The sequence below is a fragment of the Tinamus guttatus genome, unplaced genomic scaffold (genome assembly GCF_059628265.1).
Source record: "Tinamus guttatus ecotype Peru unplaced genomic scaffold, ASM5962826v1 Tinamus_guttatus_pri_ptg000663l, whole genome shotgun sequence".
Classification (NCBI taxonomy): domain Eukaryota; kingdom Metazoa; phylum Chordata; class Aves; order Tinamiformes; family Tinamidae; genus Tinamus; species Tinamus guttatus.
The window spans coordinates 69,714-93,155 of record NW_028289197.1 but is presented as its reverse complement, the minus strand read 5'-3'; the positions used below and the strand labels follow the sequence as shown (position 1 = coordinate 93,155).

Here is a 23,442-nt window from a genome sequence, read left to right as displayed (position 1 = left end):
TTTCTCCAGTTCGTGGAGCTCTGTCAGACATGGGCACTGAACAGTGCAAGAGAGTCCCCTCAGAGCCCATGGTTTTGTGGGTGTCCAGTTTGCTGAAGGGAGCCCTACTCAGATCCTCCTCCAGCAAGGGAAAGTCTTCCTTTCTCCATTGCTCCATGGTCTCCAGGGCCTAGGATTCCTGAGGGTCACTCTTAGCACTAAAGCCTGTGGCAAAGGTGGCCTTTTCTGTGTCCTCTCTCACCAGGGCTCTTGACCCATTTAGCAGCAGGCCCGTATTTTCCCTAGTCTGCCTTTTGTTCCTGCTGTAGTGCTGTATTGTATTTTAAATAATAATTTTTTATTATTTTATCAGGAAGGTAAGAGTAAACATTGGGAAAGAAATAAATGAAGCACACGTGTTTCATTCCAAGTACATGGGAATGACAAGTGACTGCACACAGGACAGGTTTTGGCACTGACATTGTACCCATTGAGGAAGTTTCCTCGGTGCCTCCTTGAGCTCCTTGTTCCTCATGCTGCAGACAAGGGGGTTCAGTGCTGGAGGCACCACTGAGTACCAAATGGCCAGTACAGAGAGATCCAGAGCTGGGAAGAGTATGGAGGGCGGGGAAGGGGGAATAAAGTGGCTAAGGGTGACATTTCACTGCCCCTGTCACCAGGAGTAGGAGTCAGACCCAACCAAATGGGTATCACGACCTCTAATCCCTCCGGGGGACTGCAGATGACTGCACAGTCCAGGGCACCTGGACTGCAGAGCATTTCCAAGGGTGCTCGTTGTGTCCAGTTGTGCCTATACATCCTGCCCGTGGTATTTCATAGATGGTGACCCAGGGGGCTCTCTGTTCTCCCTTCTTCCTGACAGTTGAGTCCTCACTGCCTCTCCAGTGACTGCAGAGTCCTCTTTTGCCTGCGAATACCCAGTGCTTTACCTCTAAGAAACTCCATCTTTGAGGATCTCTCCCTTTATGAGGCTCTACTGACAGTCCATCCCAGGCAGATGCTGTCCCAGGAGGATCTCTGTGCTCTCCTGACACCTCCAGCTTCCCCTCCATGAGAACAGCCGTCTGACACTGTGCCTTAATACATAGGAGAGCTGTGCATGTGTAAATCCATGACCATTCAGCATCTCCACTATCCTTGGGCTCTGATAGGTGAATTCCCAAACCAGTCCTTGGTCTCTGAAAGATCATTACATGATTCTGAGCTCTGTGTTACTAAACCCATGGAGAATCCTGTGCAGCAGGGCCTTGAGGGGTGCAAGTCCTTGGGCCTATTCTTGACACCAGCTTTGGAGGAAAAGCCCAGCTTTCACGCACTGTACTGATAGAAATTACTTTATTACAGAGACACTGTTAGGGAGCCAGTCCTTGTCCAGCATTCGACACAATTGAGGGTATCAGTGAGACATAGCAGATACCGCAAAAAGGGGAATGAATACAAGTAGTTGTGTAGCAACACAATAAAAAATATTATCACTAGTAAAAGTCATAATAAAAATAACATGAAGAAACAATTCTCAATCCAGTTACGGGATACAAAAAGAGTCATTTGTGGAGAGATGTGGAAAAATTACCACTGCTTAAAAATGTCCATGAAATCACTTTCCTAATGGCATCCTTGAGCTCCTTGTTCCTCATGCTGTAGATGAGGGGGTTCACTGCTGGAGGCACCACCGAGTACAGAACAGCCAGCACCAGATCCGGTGCTGGGGATGAGATGGAGGGGGGCTTCAGGTAGGCAAACAGTCCAGTGCTGAGAAACAGGGAGATCACGGCCAGGTGGGGGAGGCACATGGAAAAGGCTTTGTGCCGGCCCTGCTCAGAGGGGATCCTCAGCACAGCTCTGAAGATCTGCACGTACGACACCACAATGAAAACGAAACACCCAAAGGCTAAACAGACACTAACCACAAGAAGCCCAACTTCCCTGAGGTAGGAGTGTGAGCAGGAGAGCTTGAGGATCTGGGGGATCTCACAGAAGAACTGCTCCACCACATTGCCTTGGCAGAGGGGTATGGAAAATGTGTTCCCAGTGTGCAAGAAAGCATAGAGAAAGCTACTGGCCCAGGCAGCTGCGGCCATTCTGACACAAGCTCTGCTGTCCATGAGGGTCCCATAGTGCAGGGGTCTGCAGATGGCAACATAGCGGTCATAGGCCATGACTGTGAGGAGAGAAAACTCTGCTGAAAGTAAGAAAAATATGAAAAAGACCTGTGAGGTACATTCCAAGTATGAAATGGCCCTGATGTTCCACAGAGAACTGTGCATGGATTTGGGAACAGTGGTGGAGATGGAGCCCAGGTCGAGGAGGGAGAGGTTGAGGAGGAAGAAGTACATGGGGGTGTGGAGGCGGTGGTCGCAGGCTACAGCTGTGATGATGAGGCCGTTGGCCAGGAGGGCAGCCAGGTAGATGGCCAGGAAGAGCGAGAAGTGCAAGAGCTGCAGCTCCCGCGTGTCTGAGAATGGCAGGAGGAGGAACTCATTGAGGGAGCTGCTGTTGGACATTAGTTGCTTTGCAGCATAGGGGCAATATCTGAGGAAGAAAAGACATGGACAATCAGGAGGACACTCTTAAAAGGAAAATAAACAAATTAATGAATTTTTTTTTTATCTATCTATTTGTCTCATTCCCAGATCTCTGAGGCTCCTGCCTCTTCTAGCTAGAGGATGATGTTGCTCTAAAAAGAGAGCAGCCCTTGCTGAGAGCAGAGTCTGGTTTCAGAGTGCCCATCTCTGACCTTCTCACCCTTTCTACATGCACCTGAGGGAGGTCTCCACACTCCCCTTCTAGCAAACAACACACAAGATCCTTTTCTGCTGCCTATTTACAGCCTCCCACCATCACTTCCATACTATCAGTATTTCCGTAGGTTCCCCATGGGTCGCTGAGATACCACAGATATGCCATGAGACAGCAGAGGCTTTCTGGAGGGCAGGTGGCAGCCTGCAGGACACCACAGGGTAACAGCCAAATGATTGTCAGGATTTAAGATGGACTTTCCTTAAGGAACAGTAAACTCATTTCCCTGTACTGCATTTCCTGGAGATCCATAGGACAGAATGTGGCTGTGGAGACCTCACTCCCTTGGAAATCCCTCTTTTCCACTACTTGTAGCTTTGGTGCTTGAACTGCAGCTGAATACTCCCAAGCACAGGAAGCAGAGAGCACTAACAGGAGCAGCATGGACAAGACAAGGATTAAGGAGCAACACCATGACCCTGTTGCCAAGGGAGGCAAGGAGAGGGACAGAGAGGCATTCTGGAAAACCTTCACTTTACCAGCAGGGTATGGCACCTTGCAGAGGGGGACATTGCAGCACTGCCCCTCTCCGCCCCTTGGTGGGGAGGCACCAAAGAGATGCCCCTCTCCTCTGCCACAGCTCTGGCTGCAGAGTTCAGCCAGACTCTCATGCTCTGCAGTTCCTTCTCCTTCCCTGCCCATCTCTGCTGCCTGGAGCTGTCCCTGCTGGCAGCTCTTTCTCTGTCCCAGTGTCCTGTCCCTGTCACTGCTCAAAGACCCCATGTCACCCTCTCTGTGCTCAGTTCTGCCCTACAGAAACCTCTGGCAATGTCCAGGGCCAGCTCTGTGGTTGCAGGTTGGATTGAGCAGGTCACACAAAGTCCTGGGATGCTGCAAAGAAGATGCTGATGCTGCCTTTAGGCTAAAGTGGCGATGAAGCAGCTCACTGACGTTTCTCACAGACCTATTAATCTCTCAGAGCGAAGGCTTACAACTCCCAGCTCATTGCCAAAACAGAAAACTTGTTCCTTCATTCTCCCTATCAAAATGAGGAAAGTGAAAGTGCAGAGACCTGAAGGAAAGCTCCTTCTCCTTCAAGCAGCTCTTCTCTTGCTTTTCCTCTTGAAAGGACCCCTCAGACATGTCCTGCGCATGTGCTGGAGCTGTGAGCAGAACCTGACCCCTGCAGCACCTCTCAAAGGCAGAAAGAACCTGCCCTGCCAGGGATCTCTCTTCCCACCCAAAGCTTCTCCCCACAGCACCACAGGGAGCTCCCTGGAGAGGCTGTGTGCTGACCCTCACAGGTGGCAGAGTCACTGCCCTGGGCAAACAGCACCATGAGGTACAGGGACACTGCTCTGAATCACAGCCCCAGGCAGACCTTGGTGCACTCCCTGCCTTCACAGCCCTGCAGCCATGTGTTCAAGTGGCATACCCAAGAGAAGCATACCCTGATCCTCTGACCAAGTGTCAGGGAATCCCTGCTCTGAAGCATCTCCTCCTCCTGCTATGTCCTGCTTACACCAGGAGAGAGACCATTAGAAATCCTATGAGCCATGGTTTGTTTGGGATGCAGACACCCCCTCCAGGAACCTCAGCAGCATTGCCCTGCAGACAGAGACTCACTGTTTCAAGGGCTGTGAAGGTTGTTCCCACAATGAGCTCTGCTCCCACTCCACACTGCCGTTCCCCTCTCGCTGCCTTCTCTCCTCTGCTGTCCGCAGCAGCAGGCAGTGCCCGCAGCCCTGCTGCTCTTGGCACAGGAGCTGCTCCTGCACTCAGCTGTCTCTGGGCAGTGCTACCTGGCTGCCACGAGCTGCCTCCGTCCCAGGAGCCTGGCCCCGCTCAGGAGCAGAGGAACAGCTGAACTCACCAATTTCTCTGTCCCTCGTGCCCCCTCCTCCTGGGGAATGTTCCCTCAAATAAACTAAAGTAATCATCTGTTTTCCTTTTCTCGTGAGTAGAGAGAGGTTCCAACATTGCAATTTATTTCATCAGAGGATGAGGAGCTATGAAATTTGTGAATGTCCCACTCTGGAAGAATGATTTTCATCTCACAATCAGACAGGGACGCCTAGATGGGACAAAAGCCAACTCACTGAGACATTGATCAGATTTTGATTAGGATTAATCAATCTGGGCATTACAGAATTCAGAACCCCAGACCTGGGTCTGAAGTGATATTCAGATTATTCCTGTAAATTCAACAGATGCCATCGGTGGGATTCCCCTTGCCAAAAACAAAGTGAGCACAACACAGAGGTGTGCATGTGTGCTCTAAGACCCCACTCTAATCATTGGAGATGGAAGAGTCAGTCTCTTACACACAGATATCTGGTGACAGCTGAAGACACAGATGTGGTCCAAGGCAGATGTGCCACACACAGATGTGGTGTCAGTGTCTGCTTGCTCTGATGCAGGAACTGGGGGACCTGCATCATCCTAGAGGATGAGGTGAGGGTCAGGTGGGGAATTGTCTTGGCTATCTGAAATGACCTCCTGGTGCCAAACACAACTAGAGCCCCACTCACTCCAGCTGAGGCATAGGAAGATTCCAGTATTAACCAGCAGCTCTTGTAATTCAGTGCAGACACTTGATTTGATGGTGTTGAAAAGTGCTGGAAGAGCCTTGTCAGATGCCTGGGTTGTCCAGCTCAACGATATGTCTCTAGCAGATTGGATCTACAGGGTAACTATCCCCTTTGGAGTGCTTGCTGGGCAAGTGCTCCAGAGAATCCTAGGGTTCCATCCTGAATCCAAAGAAATGAAATCCAGCACTGTCTGCAGGGAAAGTTCATCCCATCTACATCCATGTGTGCTGCATAAATGAGAGACATATCACACCAAGGTATCTTGAGGTTCTTGCACTCTCAAACCCTTTTTGCTCTCCTCCTCTCAATTTCTGCCCACTCCATCATATTATATGAACAGGGACTGGGCTAATGAGGACCTCAGCGTGTCTCGATCACAGGCTGTCAGGGTCCATGGACATCGGCAGGGGCACCTTGTCCTTCCTGGAGATTTGTACAAGAAGTCTGTCATAGGTCCAGTATAGCCACAGAGTCACCTCAGGCAGAACCCCCTTTCCTGCTGTTTCTCAATGGCCCAGCTCTGTGTCCTCCTGGCCTCGGACACTGCTGGATTCACTTCCTTAGTAGGAAGCTGCTTCCACCATTGCAGTGTTCCTGCTATATATGACGGCATGGCTCTGCTCTGAACTGGGCCATTGCACACACAGTGTCTTTGCCATTTTCGTAACACGTTTCTCTGTCACCATCCTGTTCTTTGTGCCACAGCTGAAGCTCTATAGCCCAAATATATGCAAGTGTAGGCTGCCTGAAGTAGAGGCAGGAGCACATGAAGATGTGCAAGCTGTCACAGGCCTGAAATATCATTGGAATGATGATCAATGGAAGATGAGGGAGGATGCCTTTTGTGCGAAGGAGCATATTGGATGTGTGGAGCTCTTCCTTGGAAGAGGCAAGGTTTGAAGCGAGAGCTTGTGGGTGAGCATCTCAGGAGGGAGCTCTCCTATTTCTCGGCAGTATAAAAAAAGTCTGTGGATCACTGGCCCTGGTTCTTGTTGAGTGGACTTTAATCTCCCTATCATGACCTGGAAAGCCAAACTGCAGGGTGCAAGCAGTCTGGGAGACTTCTGGAGGGCATTAAGGAGAACTTTTTTGCACAGCTGCCAGATGAGCTGATAAGGATGATGCTTTCTGATATCTGGACATTTCAAACAAGGACAAACCGATCAGTGATGGGATAGTCAGTGTCTGCCTTGCCTGCTGTGACCATGAGAATCTGGAGGGCCTAATGCTGAGGGATGTGCAGAAGGACAGTAGCAGAATGGAGACTGGGCTTCAGAAGAGCCGAGTTCCTGGCCTGTTCAGGGGACAGGTGGGGGATCCCAGGGGAGGCAGCTCTCAAGGACATCAGACCTCAGGAAAGCCAGCAGGTCTTTAAGGACAGACCTGCCAAGCATAAGGATGGGTCATTCTGATATTCACTAAATCTATCAGATACCTCAGGGCACTCAAACCAGCAGATACCCCTTGGGTAGACTGGGATCTCCTTATTTAGCTCCAGAGTAATAAGGCAATGTAGAGGAGAAAAAAGCCAGAGGCATTTAGAAATATTGCCCAGCATCTCATTACAAGGACAAGTGCAGGGTCCTGCACCTGGGGAGGAATAACCCCAGACACCAGTATATATTAGAGGTTGACCTGCTGGAAAGCAGCTCCACAGAGAGGGATTTGGGAATCCTGGCTGACAAGGCGTTAACCATGAGTCAGCAATGTGCCCTCATGGCTAAGAAGGCTAATGGGATCCTGGCATCTATCGTATGAGGACAGACTAAGTGAGCTGGGCCTGTTTAGTCTGGAGAAGAGAAGACCAAGAGGAGATCTGATCAACATGTAGAAATAAGTACCTTAGGGGTGAATGTAGGGAGCATGGGGCCAAACTCTCCTTGGTGGTGGCCCGTGACAGGACAAGGGGTAATTGGTGCAAGTTGAAACACAGGAAGTTCCATCTCCATGTGAGGAAGAACTTTACTGTGAGGGTGACAAAGCCCTGAAACAGGCTGCCTAGAGAGGTTGTGGAGTCTCCTTCTCTGGAGATCTTCAAAACTCACCTGGATGCCACCCTGTGTCACATGCTCTAGGTGTCCCTGCTTGAGCAGGGAGTTGGACTAGATGATCTCTAGAGGTCCCTTCCCAATGTTAACCACTCTGTGATTCTGTGAACTTGCTGCTGGGGACAGTGCCCATCGTTTCCCTTACCACATCTTCAGAGTGCAATTCAGCCAAGTCTACATTAACTCACCCATCAGACAGGGAAGGGAATTACTGCAGCACAAACAGCCTGGCAATCATCAATTACTAATGCCAATGCTCTTGTTACACCATGCTTACTTGGGCACTGGCTTCATTTAGCAGCCTAAAAGGTCTTGCTGGATTCCCTGGTCCAATGGTAGCTCGCTGCACATCTCTGCTCCTTGTCCACGTTTAATGGAGAAGATCATGCTCACAGCAGCACAAATTCCTGGTGCTAAGTGCTCCATCTCCCTCCTCTTGATTAAGGAGCTGCCTTTCTCCAGGGCTGCAAAGCTCCGCAGGTGTCAGCCCCTCCACGGGGCACCCTCAGCAAACCCTCTCGTCCCCGCCGCTGCTGCTGGCCCCTCACTGCTCTGGCAGCAGCGACCTCAGCGCCAGCGCCCGCCGTGAGCCTCCTGCTGCCCCAGCAGCTCCTCGGGCAGGGGGACCTCGCTCGCGCACAGCCCAGCGTGGGCTGCTGCCGCCGCGGGCTGCAGGGACACCAGGTTCCTCGGCAGAGCCGCCCCGGCCAGGAAGGGGCTGCTGACGTCACAACCAGCTGCGCGGCCTGGCCTATCAGGGGCTGTGGCAGCAGTGACGTCACCAGCCGACGCCCACACATCAGCACAGAGCCAGCCCTGCAGAGAGCAGGGGCCTCCCGGCAGCGTCCCCGCAATGGCCTCCATGTCCCTGCCTGCTGCTGAGACACCCCTGGCCTCACAGGCAGCGCCTGCTGCTGCCCCGGCAGCTCCGCGCACACAAGGGACCTCCCCGCGTGTCTGCACCAGACCCCGCTGCCGGCCGCGCTGCTGCTGGGACAGGAGCGGCCTCAGAGCCCGTCCCCAGCCATGGGCCAGCGCTGGCCTTGCAGCTGCTCTGCCAGCAGGGACCTCCCAAGGAACTGCCCAGCCAGGCGCCTCTTGCTGGCCTGCCCGGGACTCAGCAAAGAGCAGAGCTCACGGTCACCCTCACAGACATGGATGGACCTGCTAATGCCTGGTGCTGTCCAGTCAGGAGCACAGACAATGTGACCCCCCTCTCAAGCAGGAGCAGTGCCATGTGCCTGCTGCTGGCCTCCCAGGTGCTTACAAACATTGAGTTGACCATCATCTGACTAGATGATCTCCAAACGTCCCTTGCAACCAGAGAAAGGTGCCTTCTCTCACTCAAGCCCCCTTGAAGCCTGCCTACCCACCTGCAGACTGCTGGCAGAGCAGCCCGAGGCCAAAGGTTGCTGCTAGGCAGAACATGCCCTGAAGATCACAAGGATGCAAACCAGTTCTGTAGAGCAAGACCTGGGGGTCCAGGTGGACTACAGCCTAGCTATGAGCCAGCAATGTGCCTTTGCCACCAAGGAAGCCAATGGTCTCTTGGGATGCAATAGGAAGACTGTTGCCAGGAGGTCAAGGGAGGGGATCCTGCCTCTCTACTAAGCCCTGGAGAGGCCACCGCTTGAGTCCTGTGTCCAGTGCTGGGCTCCCCAGTACAAGAGGGACATGAAGCTACTGGAGAGAGCCCAGTATATGTCTATCTATGTCTAAAGTTGATCAGGGAGCTGGAGCATCTCTCCTACGAGAAGAAGGTGAGAGAACTAAGCCTGTTTTAGCCTGGAGAAGAGAAGGCTGAGGGGGGATCTTATCAGGGTGTGCAAATACTTGAAGAGGGGATGCCAAGAGCAGAAGAGGATGACCCAGACTCTTTCCAGTAGTGACCAGTGACGGCACAAAAGGCAAACTGTAACACAGGAAGTTCTGCCTGAACTAGAGGAAAAGCATCTTGACTGTGAAGGTGACAGAGCACTGGATTGGGTTGCTCAGAAAGGTTGTGGAGACTCCTTCTGTGGAGACATTCCAGACCTGCTTGGACAGGATCCTGTGCATCGTGCTGTAGGTGAAACTGCTTGACCAAGGGGATTGAACTAAATCATCTGTAAAACTCATTCCAACCTCAACCATTCTGTGATTCTATAAATGGTCTCCACTGCAATAGATCAGCTTTTTGAGCTGTAGGGATCTGCCTGTCCCTCAGCTTTATTGTGAGTGCTGCTCTAGTAGGATAAAAGGCATCCAGGGACATTAGAGATGACCAAGGAAATTCCTGCCCTGGCCTCCCACTGAAGCTCTATCTCCAGTGATTCCATTAGGACCTTTAGGCCAGGAGCTTGCAAGCAGACCATGTGCATGCTTAGCCTGGTAAGGGGAATCCCACCTGCCATGTATTTGTGCAATTCATGAGTTAGCGGAATCCTTCTCCAAACCTGGCACTTCTGAACAGACATGTGGAGCCCCAATAAGCCATCTGAATAAGTCATCTGAATCATATATGCACCATGGATCAACAAGCTCCCTTCTTATCCCTGTCTGGGTGTCCTGCCTAGTTAAGAGATGTGAATCAGGACTTCCCGTGGGACATTTCTAACTTTGGTAGATAATCATTATCTGATGAAATAAATTGCAATGTTGGAATCTGTATCCCTGTACTCTTTAGAGAAGGAAAACAGGTTACTCAATGGAACATATCCCAGAGGGAGGAATCCCAAGGGACAGAGTAATTCATGAATTGAGCTGGGCTGCAGCTCGTGGCAGCCTGTCAGCACTGCCCAGAGACAGCCGAGTGCAGGAGCAGCTCCTGTGCCAAGAGCAGCAGGGCTGCAGGCACTGCCTGCTGCTGCGGACAGCAGAGGAGAGAGGACAGAGAGGTGAAAGGCAGCGTGGAGTGGGAGGACAGAGGAGAGCTCACTGAAGGAAGAAATCTTCACAAGCCCTTGCGTGGTAAGTCTCTGTCTGCAGGGCAATGCTGCTGAGGTTCCTGGAAGGATCTTCTGAACCCATCCCACCCCATGACTGATAGGACTTGTCTCTCCTGAAGTATCCAGGGCAAGGCAGGAGAAGGAGCTGATTCAGCTCAGGGATTCCCTGATGCACCTTCACAGGGCAGGGCACGCTGCTCCTTTCTTCCAGGTATCGCTGCAGGGGTGTCAAGTGCTGGGTGTGCACATAGGTCTCTCCAGGTTTCTGAATCAGAGCAGCATCCCTGCACCCGAGGGAGCACCCTGGGCAGCGACTCTGCTGCCTGCAAGGGTCAGTGCTGCACAGAGAAGCTCTGGCAGGGCTGGCTCCCAATCAGCCAGGATCATCTTCCTGTTGACACTGTGCTGCCTCGGTCAAGTCTGCTCACCTTGTTTATGCACAGGACATGTCCCAAGAGTCTTTTCAACAGGAAGATCAAGAGAAGGGCTACTTCCAAGGGCAGGAACTTTCCTCTTCTTCATTATCTCCCTAACTGCTGCAGGGAGAAAAGAGGAGTGTGTTCTGTTTTGCCGAAGTAGTGGACACAAACCTTCCCTCTCAGAGATCAATAGGTCTGTGAGAAGCTTTATAGAGCCTCTTCCACCCACCTTAGTCTGCAGACATCATCAGCATCACCTTTGTGCAATTTATTTCACTTGCTCTGTAAAGTGCCTGCACAGCAATGCCCCTGGACAGTGCCCTGTCCCCAGAGGCTTGTGTAGGGCAGAACTGAGCACACAAAAGTGATGTGCTCTGTGAGCACAGACTGACAAAAATTGTTGGGACAGAGTAAGGTGCCATCAGGGACTGCTGTGGGCAGCAGAGATAGTCAGGGAAGGAGAGGGCAGTGCCCACCATGATGGGAGGATGGATTTGGGGAAGTCATGCTCAGTCCTTCCAATGCAGACACCTTCCTCTGAGCAAGCCCTGCCACGTCTCCTCTGCCACCCAGCAGCCTCTCTGCCCTGACAGCCTTGGGGTCCAGGGTATCAGCCACTCCACTGCAGCCAGATCCCTGCAAAGGACAGGGGCATCCCTCCTGCTATGGGCACATTTCCTGCTGCCCAATATAGGGGCTTCAGATGCATGGCCTGCAGTGTCACCATCTGTGAGGTAGCATGCCCACATAGGTGAGGGAAGGGTGTTCCTGAGCGCCCTTCTGCCTGTCTTTCCTTTCTCCCCTTGGCAGAAGGATCACAGGATTGCTCCTTGTTTCCCCTCCTGTTCTTCTCTTGGGCTCCCTGGGGTTGCAGAGTTTTCAGATGCAGTTCAGACACCTACCCTGCAAGCTGTGGAAGAGAGGAATATGCATGGGAGTGACGCGTCTCCAGTCCCCTCTAACCTGTGCAACTCCAAGAAATGCAGCCCAGGGGTTTAGGAACTGAGCTAACTCTCCCTTAAGCAGTCCATCTTCAATGCAACTTCATTTGACCCTTTTGCCTGTAATGTCTTAGCAGACTTGGAGGTGCCCTCAGGAGGGACATTGCTGCCTCCTGCCATCTCTGTGATGTCCAGGAGACGTCTGAAGAATCTGTTACTGGGACTGAGAGTATGAAAAAACAGTTTGGAAACTGCATATGGGCAGCTGAAAAGAGCCCTGCATGTTCTTGGCTAGAAGTGGAGATTGGAGACCTCCCTCAGGTGCCCTGAGAAAGGGAGAGAAGTTGGAGATCTGAGGATTTGAAACTGGACTTGACTGCTCTTAGGAGGGGCTGGGTTCTTTCTAGGGCAACTGATTAGGGTGATCATCATGCACCTCAAAGAGGTTTGGTCACACAACAGCTGCAATCAAGGCTAATAGGCAGAGGAGCTCTCCTCACTCTGCATAACGTGACTATAAATCCATTTTCTCATGATTCCCAGTAGAAATGCTGAAAAATTCTTCCTCTGAGGAACACTCTGCAGAGGTGAGAGGGGCATCCCAAAGAAAATACATGTCAAAATAAATGTCAAAAATCCCCAAATTGTGCTCTCAATACACGTTCATTAGAAGTGGTGCTGTAGGTATTGAAAAGCCCTTTTACAAACCAGGGGGATTTCACCTGAAAAATTGTGAATCTCAGAGCTTACCACCCCTCCTGTCTCCTTCCCACTACTGTAGAGCTGGACAGACTTCTCTGGAGCCCATGGGGAGATGCCGCTGCTCCTCACAGCACATTCAGCCACCCCACACTGAGGCTCAAGGAAGGGAGTTGCAAAAAGATCTCCATGAAGAAAGGCAGTGTGGGAATTGTATTAGAACCGGAACAAGTCGGGAGATTTTTAACCTTAAAACTCTGGGATAACTGCCCAATATCTTTTCTTTTTTGAACAATCCACAGAGCCTGGAGAGAATGAAATGTCCAACAGCAGCTCCCTAAATGAGTTCCTCCTCCTGCCATTCTCAGACACACGGGAGCTGCAGCTCTTGCACTTCTCGCTCTTCCTGGCCATCTACCTGGCTGCCCTCCTGGCCAACAGCCTCATCATCACAGCTGTAGCCTGTGACCACCGCCTCCACACCCCCATGTACTTCTTCCTCCTCAACCTCTCCCTCCTTGACCTGGGCTCCATCTCCACGACTGTTCCCAAAGCCATGGTCAATTCCCTGTGGAACACCAGGGCCATTTCCTATTCGGAATGTGCTACCCAGGTATTTTTCTTCTTCTTCTTGTTTTCAGCAGAGCTTTCTCTCCTCACAGTCATGGCCTATGACCGCTATGTTGCCATCTGCAGACCCCTACAATATGGGACCCTCCTGGGCAGCAGAGCTTGTGTCAAAATGGCAGCAGCTGCCTGGGCCACTGGTTTCCTCAATGCTCTCCTGCACACTGGGAACACATTTTCCCTGCCACTCTGCCAAGGCAATGTGGTGGAGCAGTTCTTCTGTGAGATCCCCCAGATCCTCAAGCTCTCCTGCTCACACTCCTACCTCAGGGAAGTTGGGGTCTTGTTGTTAGTACCTCTTTAGGCTTTGGGTGTTTCACTTTCATTGTGGTGTCCTATGTGCAAATCTTCGCTGCTGTGCTGAGGATCCCCTCCGAGAAGGGCCAGCACAAAGCCTTTTCCATGTGCCTCCCGCACCTGGCCGTGGTCTCCCTGTTTCTCAGCACAGGTGCATTTGCCTACCTGAAGCCCCCCTCCATCTTCTCACCATCTCTGGATCTGTTGCTGGCTGTTCTGTACTCGGTGGTGCCTCCGGCAGTGAACCCCCTCATCTACAGCATGAGGAACAAGGAGCTCAAGGATGCCATTAGGAAAGTGATTTCATGGACCTTTTTAAGAAGTGGTAATTTTTCCACATCTCTCCACAAATGACTCTTTCTGTATCCCATAACTGGATTGAGCATTGTTTCTTCATGTTATTTTTATTGTGGCTTTTATTAGTGATAATAATTGTAATAATTGTGATAATAATAATACAATTGCCTGTATTCATTCCCCTTTTTACCTTGTCTGCTCTGTCTCACCTGATACCCTCAATTGTGTCAAATGCTGGACAAGGACTGGCTCCCTAACAGTATCTCTGTAATAAAGTAATTTCTCTCAGTACAGTGCATGAAAGCTGGGCCTTTCCTCCAAAGCTGGTGTCAAGAATAGGCCCAAGGACTTGAACCCCTCAAGGGCCTGCTGCACAGGATTCTCCATGGGTTCAGCAACACAGAGCTCAGAATCATATAATGATCCTTCAGAGATCAAGGGCTGGTTTGGGAATTCACCTATCAGAGTCCAAGGATAGTGGAGACGCTGAATGGTCATGGATTTACACATGCACAGCTCTCCTACGTATTTAGGCACAGTGTCAGATGGCTGTTCTCATGGAGGGGAAGCTGGAGGTGTCAGGAGAGCACAGAGATCCTCCTGGGACAGCATATGCCTGGGATGGCCTGTGAGTAGAGCCTCATAAAGGGAGAGCTCCTCAAAGATGGAGATTCTTAGAGGTAAAGCACTGGGTATTCACAGGCAAAAGAGGACTCTACAGTCTCAGGAGAGTCAGTGAGGACTCAACTGCCAGGAAGAAGGGAGAACGGAGAGCCCTCTGGGTCATCATCTGTCAAATACCAGGGGCAGGATGTATAGGCACAACTGGAAACATCAAGCACCCTTGGAAATGCTCTGCAGTCCAGGTTCCCTGGACTGTGCAGTCATCTGCAGTCCCCTGGAGGGATTAGAGGTCGTGATTCCCATTTGGTTGGGTCTGACTCCTACCCCTGGTCACAGGGCCACTTTATCTCTCCTCCTCTCCCCTCCATATCCTTCCCAGCTCTGGATCTCTCTGTACTGGCCATTCTGTACTCAGTGGTGCCTCCAGCACCGAACCCCCTGTCTGCAGCATGAGGAACAAGGAGCTCAAGGAGGCACTGAGGAAACTTCCACAATGGGTACAATGCTAGTGCCAAAACCTGTCCTGTGTGCAGTCACTTGTCATTCCCATGTACCTGGCATGAAACATGTGCTCTTCATTTATTTCTTTCTGAATTTTTATTCTTACCTTCCTGATAAAATAATAATAAATAATTATTTAAAATACAATACAGCAGGAACAAAAGGCGGACTAGGGAAAATATGGGCCTGCTGCTAAATGGGCCAAGATCCCTGGTGAGAGAGGACACAGAAAAGACCAACCATGCACCTAACCATTACTATATGAGATAGAGAATAGTGACTAAAAGATGCATCACCAATTGCCATCATATGTCATCATCATCCGGATCCGCAGTTGCTGGGGAGTCCCTGTTGTGGCGAGGATTTGGAGAACCTTCCGGCAACTGGGAGGTCTTACATGGTGCATCCACCCGTGAGGTCTCCAAAATTGTGGCAAGAGCGTCCATGTTTTATACAGCCAAATCAGCAAATCATGATAACTTGCATTTTGTTTGTGAGCGGTAACATCTGATGTGGCATACTTTCCCTATCATGTGGGATGGAGATCTGGTCAGAGCCCAGGCCTGGGATGGGAGAGCTCCCTTCGAGGTCAAAAACAGCTGCACGAGAGCTTAAAAAAGCTACAGTTTAATAAGCCTCCGTGCAAGCTGGCATGAGCAATTCTACAGGTGAGTGTTGTGCACTGCAAAGGCAGTGCCGTATTCATCTCTAAGTCAACCCCGACTCAGGACTGTCATTCGGGCCCTGGCACTTCAGCTCCTCACGTTCCACTCTGTCATGACACACAAGGTTATATTCGTCCCCACATTGTGGGGCTGCCAAGAGATTTCCTTGGTAGTGGGAAGCAGCATGAAAAGAGCAAACAGGACCAAAATACAGCTTGGGAAGCTCAGATTGGGCATTAGGATGAAGAAATATCATTTGAAGGGTAGAGCAGTGGTGCTACAGGGCACCCAGAGCAAGTCTGTCACCACCCATGCCTTTGTGTTTCAAGAAACAGCCACTGAGGATGGAAAAGCTCTCAACGAAGGGAAGGAGAACCTCTTGTGAGCACCTGCTGGAGAAGCAGATTGGGTGTCTACAGTCTGCAGGGACACAGGAGCAGGTCTAGGATGACCTGTGGTAGAGATAGCCAAGGGCGCTGCCAAGGCCCCAGCAGAATGGAGGTCTTTATCCTCTTGACTATGGCTGTTGTGTCTGTCACAGAGGCCTACCAGGTATCATGAGGCCTTCTTTACCCCCTTTATCCTTCTGGGGACCCTGGGAGGTGTCATGTGTTTGTCCTGCACTCAGCATTGCACACCCTCACCCAAACGCTGATGCCAGGGAGGACGTGGGCAACACATGGAGGAAAGGATCTCCCTTCCCAGAGTTTTTCTGCCTGTGCTTGGCCAATGTGTGTTGACAAAATACATCAAAGGTGTATTCAGCATCAGAGCCACCTAATTTTTTCTAACTATTACCAATGATTATATTTTTTAGCTTTAATCAACCCCTGGTGAGTTGTTGTAGTTAATGGCCTCACCGGGATCCATTAATGCTCTACAAAACTTTAGGGTTTCCTTCTGACTTTGACTTCTTCACTGATTTCTTCAATCTCCTTGCAATAGCTGCAATTCATGGACTCAGCTCCAAAATACTGCATGGAGCTCATTAAAAAGCAAAAAGCCCTAATAAACTAGGACTCTCCCTGCTATTTCCTTCAAGTGTCCATGGCTAATTGGAGAGGTTTGGGGAGTGTAGCTGAAAGCTGAAGACAACAATCATATACAAGTATTTTATCTTTTAAAAGTTTTCTGTTATTTTTCTAAAGAACAGGTGACAGCACACTATCCCATTCATAGCCATCCAGAGTGACTCCTAATGAAATCAGCACATGTAGGGAAAGCAGTGTCCCAGACATCAGGCACTGTATGCACAATCTTCCTTGCCATCTCCCCAGCCCTACCATTTCCCTCATTAACCTCTTGGGAATTTAAATCACTCATGTTGAAAGCTAGCCTTAGTCTACCTACGTCTGTACTCGATGTTACAGCTCACCTGCCCCGATTCTCACCTGCTTTACTTAGACAACTGGCTGCCAACAGTCACAGGGGGATCTTCTTTTAGCTACAAAGAAACAAAAAAATAAAGCAGAGTTTAGTTTCATGGAAAATAATGACACTCTTTGAATGTATGCTAAGTCCATACAATCTGTACATATAGTAAGGACTTGGATAATAGGACAGACTACGGAAAGACAGAGCAACCTTTAACCTCCCTAAAGGGCAAACCAGCTGCTGGGTCTCTGAGTGAACAGAGTATCAGGAGGAGTCACAATGTGTCCAGATGGTGTCTTAAGGGGATGTTAGAAATTGCCAGTTTAAACAGGACTTGTGGAAATGGGAGACTTCCGTAGATGCACAAGAGACAGGGAGAGAATGGGCCAAGACACGCAGACTGCCGAGCTGGGCTCACAGCATCACTGATGAGCTGCCACGGATTGAATAAGCAACCCAAAAAAGTCTTTCCTTTGGCAGTGAATTGGAAGGCCACATCTCTGGCAGGGTTCCAGGGAGATGGGGTTTCTCTTTGCTAAGATGGTCCCCAGGACTATGCAGACCCCTGTGGATCCCGGGCTGTGGCAGCAGCTGCTCAGGGCTGGAGGCTGCCGCAGGAGTCCTGCCTGAGGGTCCCACCTTGCTCATGGGACAATGTGGCAGCCAGGACTCCTGGGGCTGGGGCTTCCCCGAGCCCCAAGGCTCCCGTGGGGCAGCTCCAACCCTTGTGTGGGTGCTGGGGGCAGGAGGAGAGAATCCAGGGCAGGTTTCCCTGGCACTGGCTGCCCCTCTTCTCCCCCACGCCGGGGTGGGCAGTGCTGGCTGAGCCCAACACAGCAGCTCACACAGCCCCCCAGGCCCCCACACCAGCACCCCCAGCACCCGCAGCCCCGAGCTGGGCTCCCCTCCCTGCCCCGGCCCCGCACAGCCCCCAGCACAGCCAGGAGCCCCGCAGGGCCTCACAGCCAATGGCTGCGCTGGGCACGAGGAGGTCACTGCTGCCGCAGCCCCTGATAGGCCAGCTGAAGGGAGAGGGCGTGGCTGCTGCTTGGGAGGTCCCCGCTGCGGGCAGAGCTGATTGGGCAGCAGCAGGGCTGGCTCTGCCTGGTGACTGTGAGGTCACCGCTCCCGCAGCGCCTCATTGGGCAGCAGCCGGGCCCTGCGGGGCTCTGCGCTGCTGAGATCATCTCCGCGGAGCAGCTGCTGAGCCCGGGCTGGGCTCCTGGCGGGGAAGGGCTGGGGAGGCCATTGCTGCCCTGGAGGGCAGGGCCAGAGAGCTGGGCGGGACGGCGCTGTGACGTCATGTCTTTGTGAGTGCCTGATTGGCCGGCAGCAGGCAGGCAGGCGTGGGCGGTGGGTGGGGGGTCTCTGTGGTGAGAGGAGCTGAGAGGGCAGCAGTGGTTCCTGTGTGGGGAAGGGGGTTGAGGAAGCTGCTGTCTCTGAAGGCCACAGGCAGCAGCAGGGATGTGGTGGGTTTGCACCTGTGAGGTCACCTCCATGTGAGCAGCTGGGTTTGGGGTTTAGGCTTTGGGGTTGTGATCAGTGTCTCAGAGCCTACTCAGAGCAACTATTGGTATCAGGAGTCAGTCAAAACCTGTTCATTTTATTAATGAGTGACCTGAAGGAACAGAGTGCACCCTGAGCAAGTTTGCTGAGGATAGAAAAGTGGGAGGAATGGCTGATAGCCCAGAGGTCTGTGCAGGCTTTAAGAGGGACCTGGACAGCCTGGAGAGTTGTGGGTAGAGGAACCTCATGAAGTTCAACACGGACAAGTGCAGGGTATTACAGCTAGGGAGGAATAACCCCATGCACCAGGAGAGGCTGGTGGTTGACCTGTTGGAGAGCAGCTCCACAAAAAGGGACCTGGGAATCGTGGTTAGCATCAAATTGACCATGAGCCATCAGTGTGCTCTTGTGGCCACTGATACTGGTGGCTGAGGTCTGCCGGTACTCAGAGTGCCCCACAATATTGCAATGGCAGGAGGTGTCTTTGGGTGGCCACTAGCTCCAGGCTGTGGTGTTTCACTGTGGGTGCAGGAATCGCCCTCCACTGCCCCTTCCCTGGGCCTCCTGGGTCCCCACTGCCTCTCTGGGGATTGCAGAGCCCTCCTTTCCCCATGTGCACCTGGGTTTAGTGCTGTACCTTCTGCTCCCTGCACTGTGAGTCATCCCTGTTTCGTTAAAGCTGCACTCAATGCCCACTCCCAGGTAAACCCTGTGCCTGGAGATCCCCTGGGGGTTCTCTCATCAGCACAGTCACGTGTGGGGCAGCCTGGCACAGCCAATGCAGAGACCATTGCCTATCTGCAGTGGTCACTGAGAGATGAACCCTAGATTGAGGCTAACAGATCACTCTGGAATGCTGAGGTCATCCCCTGGATCTCATGGCGTTCACAAGGAGAAGAGCAGGCCCATTTGTGGTTGCACACCCTTGGCCATATTTTTTGATTCCAGTTTCTAAAGAGAGGACAGACTCAGGGCCATCATAGGGAAGATCCCCTTTTATTTTGGAAATGTTATTCTGGAGTCCAGCTGTGGCTTAAGGGAGCCCAAGGACTGGTCCTGCCTGTTCTTCCAGGGCACATGGAAACACTAGCCTCTCTCTTCCAGGTTATGAGAGTTCCTGGGCCATATCTGCAGAATAAAGCATGGAAGGACAGCACGGAAATGAGGAGGTCAACTCTAAATAGAGAAAGTCCTGCTGCCCTCCTGGAATGTGTCTTCAGGAAAGATGAACTGCCATGGGAAGGCTGCCTCTAGACTTCCCTTCAGTTCACTCATGTTTAGTTTTGTATGTTGGAGCTTTGCATGGAACCATGGAAACCTGTGCTGACCCTTGGTTGCCATTTCTCTCATATTAGAGAGATTTGAGATCACACTCTAACCATAGCCACGAGAGCTGAGATCTCCTAAACAACACTGGTCCCCTGGTCTTAGCCCACCTGCCCTTGTCCTGCCATGACTCTGTACCCCAGAGGTCCCTTGGTGTCAGTGCTGGAAAAGACGCTGCAGAGGGAAACTCTCCTCCCTGCACTGGGCACATCCAAGGGAGCTCAAAGAAGCGGCTCAGAGAATCCCCCCTCTCTGCTAGTGAAGGGGGAAGCCTGGCTTCCTGCTTTATTACGGTCTATGTTTAAGTGCTAAATGAGAGATTCCTGTGCAGATGTGACAAAAACTAGATATCTTTATTTTATTATTTAGTATTTTAAGATGGATGTAAAAGAGAAGTAAAAAAGAAAGAAATTGATAAAATACAGCCTTGATGCCAGATATCCTGGTGAGTGAATGAAACAGTTGTTATCATTGACCTTATACCCACTGGATGAGTTTCCTCAGTGCCTCCTTGAGCTCCTTGTTCCTCATGCTGTAGATGAGGGGATTCAGGGCTGGAGGCACCACTGAGTACAGAATGGACACAACCATGTCTAGAAGTGGGAAGGAGATGGAGGGGGGCTTCAGGTGGGCAAACAATACAGGAATGACAAACAAGGACACCACAGCCAGGTGTGGGAGGCACATGGAAAAGGCTTTGTGCTGACCCTGCTCTGACGGGATACTCAGCACTGCTCTGAAGATCTGCACATAGGACACCACAATGAATGTGAAACATCCAAAGACTAAACAGGCACTAACCCCAAGAAGCCCAACTTCCCTGAGGTAGGAATCTGAGCAGGAGAGCTTGAGGATCTGGGGGATCTCACAGAAGAACTGCTCCACCACATTGCCTTGGCAGACGGGTAGGGAAAATGTGTTCCCCGTGTGCAGGAGAGCATTGAGGAAACCACTGGCCCAGGCAGCTGCTGCCATTTTGACACAAGCTCTGCTGTTCAAGAGGTTCCCATAGTGCAGGGGTCTGCAGATGGCAACGTAGCGGTCGTAGGCCATGAGTGTGAGGAGAGAAAACTCTGTTGAAAACAAGAAGTAGTAGAAAAATATCTGGGCAGCGCATTCCGAATAGGAAATGGCCCTGGTGTTCCACAGGGAATTGACCATGGCTTTGGGAACAGTTGTGGAGATGGAGCCCAGGTCGAGTAGGGAGAGGTTGAGGAGGAAGAAGTACATGGGGGTGTGGAGGCGGTGGTCGCAGGCTACGGCTGTGATGATGAGGCCGTTGGCCAGGAGGGCAGCCAGGTAGATGGCCAGGAAGAGCAAGAAGTGCAAGAGCTGCAGCTCCCGCCTGTCTGCGAATGGCAGGAGGAGGAACTCGTTTAGGGAGCTGCTGTTGGACATTTCACTCTGTCCAGGCTTTGTGGATTGTTCAAAATAGAAAAGATATTGAGCAGTTATCCCAGATGTTTAAACTTAAATATCTCCCATCTTGTTCCAGTTCTAATACACTGCCCGTATTACCTTTCTTCATGGAGATCTTTGTGCAGCTCCCTTCCTTGAGCCTCAGTGTGGGGTGGCTGAATGTGCTGTGAGGAGCAGGGGCATCTCCCCATGGGCTCCAGAGAAGTCTGTCCAGCTCTACAGTAGTGGGAAGGAGACAGGAGGGGTGATGAGCTCTGAGATTCACAGTTTTTCAGGTGAAATCCCCCTGGTTTGTAAAAGGGCTTTTCAGTATCTACAGCACCACTTCTAATGAACATGTATTGAGAGCACAATTTGGGGATTTTTGACATTTATTTTGACATGTATTTCCTTTGGAATGCCCCTCTCACCTCTGCAGAGTGTTCCTCAGAGGCAGAATTTTTCAGCGTTTCTACTGGGAATCGTGAGAAAATGGATTTATAGTCACGTTATGCAGAGTGAGGAGAGCTCCTCTGCCTTGATTGCAGCTGTTGTGTGCCCAAACGTCATTGAGGTGCATGATGATCACCCCAATCAGTTGCCCTAGAAAGAACCCAGCCCCTCCTAGGAGCAGACAAGTCCACTTTCCAAACCTCAGATCTCCAACTTCTCTCCCTTTCTCAGGGCACCTGAGGGAGGTCTCCAAGCTTTGCTTCTAGCCAAGAACATGCAGGGCTCTTTTCAGCTGTCCATATGAACTTTCCAAACCGTTTTTTCATACTCTCAGTCTCAGTAACAGATTCTTCAGAGATCTCCTGAACATCACAGAGATGGCAGGATGCAGCAATGTCCCTCCTGAGGGCACCTCCAAGTCTGTTAAGACATTACAGGCAAAAGGGTCAAATGAACTTGCATTGAAGATGGACTGTGCTTAAGGGAGAGTTAGCTCAGTTCCTAAACCCCTGGGCTGCATTTCCTGCAGTTGCACAGGTTAGAGGGGACTGGAGGCGCCTCACTCCCATGCATATTCCTCTCTTCCACAGCTTGCAGGGTAGGTGTCTGACCTGCATCTCAAAACTCTGCAACCCCAGGGAGCCCAAGAGAAGAACAGGAGGGGAAACAAGGAGCAATCCTGTGATCCTTCTGCCAAGGGGAGAAAGGAAAGACAGGCAGAGGGGCACTCAGGAACACCCTTACCTCACCTATGTGGACATGCTACCTCACAGATGGTGACACTGCAGACCATGCATCTGAAGCCCCTATATTGGGCAGCAGGAAATGTGCCCATAGCAGGAGGGATGCCCCTGTCTTTTAGCAGGGATCTGGCTGCAGTGGAGTGGGCTGATACCCTGGACCCCAAGGCTGTCAGGGCAGAGAGGCTGCTGGGTGGCAGAGGAGACGTGGCAGGGCTTGCTCAGAGGAAGGTGTCTGCAATGGAAGGACTGAGCATGACTTCCCCAAATCCATCCTCCCATCATGGTGGGCACTTCCCTCTCCTTCCCTGACCATGTCTGCTGCCCACAGAAGTCCCTGATGGCACCTTACTCTGTCCCAACAATTTTTGTCAGTCTGTGCTCACAGAGACATCACTTTTGTGTGCTCAGTTCTGCCCTACACAAGTCTCTGGGGACAGGACACTGTCCAGGGGCATCGCTGTGCAGGCACTTTACAGAGCAAGTAAAATAAATTGCACAAAGATGATGCTGATGCTGTCTGCAGACTAAGGTGGGTTGAAGGGACTCTATAAAGTTTCTCACAGACCTATTGATCTCTGAGAGGGAAGGCTTGAGTCCACTACCTTGGCAAAACAGAATACACTCCTCTTTTCTCCCTGCAGCAGTTAGAGAGATAACTGAAAGTGCAGACAGGAAGAGGAAAGTTCCTGCCCTTGGAAGTAGCCCTTCTCTTGACCTTCCTCTTGAAAAGACTCTTGGGAAATGTCCTGCGCATGAACAAGGTGAGCAGACTTGACCGAGTCAGCACAGTGTCAACAGGAAGATGATCCTGGCTGACTGGGACCAGCCCTGTCAGAGCTTCTCTGTGCAGCGCTGACCCTTGCAGGCAGCAGAGTCACTGCCCAGGGTGCTCCCTCGGGTGCAGGGATGCTGCTCTGATTCAGAAACCTGGAGAGACCTATGTGCACACCCAGCACTTGACACCCCTGCAGCGATACCTGGAAGACAGGAGCAGCATGCCCTGCCCTGTGAAGGTGCATCAGGGAATCCCTGAGCTGGATCAGCACCTTCTCCTGCCATGCCCTGGATACTCCAGGAGAGATAAGTCCTATCAGTCATGGGGTGGGATGGGTTCAGAAGATCCCTCCAGAAACCTCAGCAGCATTGCCCTGCAGCCAGAGACTTACCACGCAAGGGCTTGTGAAGATTTCTTCCTTCAGTGAGCTCTCCTCTGTCCTCCCGTTCCACACTGCCGTTCCCCTCTCGCTGCCTTCTCTCCTCTGCTGTC

The 23,442-nt window shown here is 51.5% G+C and overlaps 1 pseudogene; it reads left to right on the top strand.

Annotated features, from left to right (window-relative positions):
* Nucleotides 1–12,683: 12,683 nt before the first annotated feature.
* LOC148591958 (olfactory receptor 14J1-like) lies at nucleotides 12,684–13,642 on the top strand (annotated as a pseudogene).
* The last annotated feature ends 9,800 nt before the right edge of the window (nucleotides 13,643–23,442 follow it).